Below are 2,500 nucleotides of genomic sequence, written 5' to 3'. Positions count from 1 at the left end.
ATATATATATATATATATATATATATATATATATAAAACATACACACACGCACAATTGAATATAAGCGTTCTATATATAAACGAAATTTGATATTGCCTGGACTGTAGTCGCATGATTTTTTGCGGACAACGTTTTTTTCAAGCTTTGCAACGTTATGCCGAGAACTGATTGACGATCGCACAATTCCTTTAAGCACACGAATGCAAGACCAGGAGAATAATGGCGCAAGTCCTCATTTATTTATAGAATCATGGCATCATACGTCAGTGTTCCTCGATATTCTGCGGTGATTTCTCTGTATTTCTAATTCATCAATTTCTCTCTCTCTTTTTTTTCTCTTTTTTTTGTGTGTGGGGGGGGTGGCAAGAGGTAGGGGCGTGGCTTAAGGTCATACCCAACCAATCACAGCAACCAATTTCACTCGGGCTTTAGTAGTCTTTACCTAACCTTCCATTACTCCATTTTTTCCTTCGTTTCTCACAGAGGCATTTGCAGCGGCAACTCCTCCTCCTGTGATTTTATTTCTCGAATCCCCATAACGTATAATGACATCCCGTAAAATTACTCGATTTCAATAAAATCCATTGCACTTGCACTCCCCTCCTCTCCCCTCTCTCACCCCTCCACCCCCCCTCCTCCCCTTAGGCCATACCCCACCCCCCTCCGCAGTAAATCATTATTGATGTTTGAATTCGTCCTTGATTAAGCGCGCAATCAATTTCTGGTTCTGGGTCTTATTCTCTGTATGAATCTTCTCTAATATCGCCATCACAGGGATCGCTTACAGTCTGCAGTCTTCCGTAAGTCTGTAATTTCGTGTCGGTAATGTATCGCAAAGAAATATCTGTTTCTAATAACAAGAAGTTTCATCTTTTTGGATTATAAAACTGTTTTGGTCCTGGGAAATATGAAAGCGAAATGGCTTTCGGTGTTTTTTTCATAGCATATGTAGGAAGCTATAGCCTATTTAGTCGTTTCTGTTATACAGTTTCTTTCCCGCAAAGCAGAGAATATGAGACTTGGATTCATGCATACGTAGACACACACACACACACACACACACACACACACACACACACACACACACACACACACACACACAAACACACATGCACGCATATATGTATGTAAATATATACATATATACGTTACTAAAAACTAGGGAGTCAAATTTCCACACGATATTTTGCTCGAATATTCTAACACGGATTTCTAATTAAGGCCAAATTTGTGTGTGTGCGTTTCTGGGTCTATGTTTATTAAACCCTAATGAGTTTATAGGTCACGCTTGAGTCGAAAAGCAGCTTTGTTTCTGTATGTTTAAACTTCCGCATTTTGTTTTGTAGTATTCAACATTGTGACAACGCGAGAATACTAACGACATATCATTCATAAAGATCATTAGTCTTGCACGAAAATCTTCATTTGAACAGCCTCACAGAATAACAAGGAGACTGATTCGGGTGTACAAACGAGGCTTTACATTCTTCCCGAAGTTTCTCATTCCCAGAATAAAAACATTTAAAATGGCACGCACAGCACGTGAGGCCTCGCACGCTCAAATATTTTTAGCGGGGCACTAAAGTCACCCTCCCTCGTCGCGCCAACGTCTTTTCATACAGAGATTCGGAGATTAACGACAGAAAGACGTGTATAAATACCACTACTCGCTGCTAGAAAAAAAAAACGCTACAAGCACACACAATAAGAAAAACGGAAAAAAATCACAAAAGGTCCAAGATAAAGAAATCCACCCGTCCATTAAGCTTCAATAGCTCATTAACAGTTCTTTTCAAGCTTCTGGGCCATCTTGATATCATTACCGGAGCGACGGGCACCTGCGAGCATTGTCCCCCCGGCAGGTGCACCTCTCACTGACTCAGGTCGTCTTGGCACCAGGCACGGCGTGTCAGGTGCGTCTCTTTAGAGGTCGTAGGCAGATAGGGGGAGCCAGTGCCAATCTCCAGGTGTGATTTCGGTGCCAGGTGTAGCGGCTCGCTGATGCGCGTGCCAGCTGTGCCGTTCGCTTCGCACTGTGCCAGTACTATTAGATGTGCCGCTTAAGACACGGGAGACGCGTAGCGGGCGAATTCCCATGATTCTATTTGCCATGAACGTTACGGTACGTTGATTCGGCTTCAATCGAAGTCGGTCGCAGGGACTTTTCTGAGGTCAAAAGGCACGTCTCTGAAAGCGGTGTCATTTTTGCCAAATCCAGAAACCTGGCAACAGAATGGCATCATCGAGGAAACGTTCTTTTCCGTTCTTTTTTCGTTGTAGGTTTTCCGGCTCAAGTATATTTGAGACACATTCTACTCTCACTGCATGCATGTTCATGCTACCTCCCCGATACACGCTCGCACAAACGCACGCACACACACCTACACACGCCTAAAATCATCTATCCCCACCCACACCCATCGCCCACACCTACGCCCACACCTACGCCCGCCCATTCCACACAATCATAACGTACAAACCAGCCCACATGTATCACCA

This window comes from Penaeus monodon, chromosome 3, assembly GCF_015228065.2.
Source record: "Penaeus monodon isolate SGIC_2016 chromosome 3, NSTDA_Pmon_1, whole genome shotgun sequence".
NCBI lineage: Eukaryota > Metazoa > Arthropoda > Malacostraca > Decapoda > Penaeidae > Penaeus > Penaeus monodon.
Note: the sequence above shows the minus strand (reverse complement) of the source record.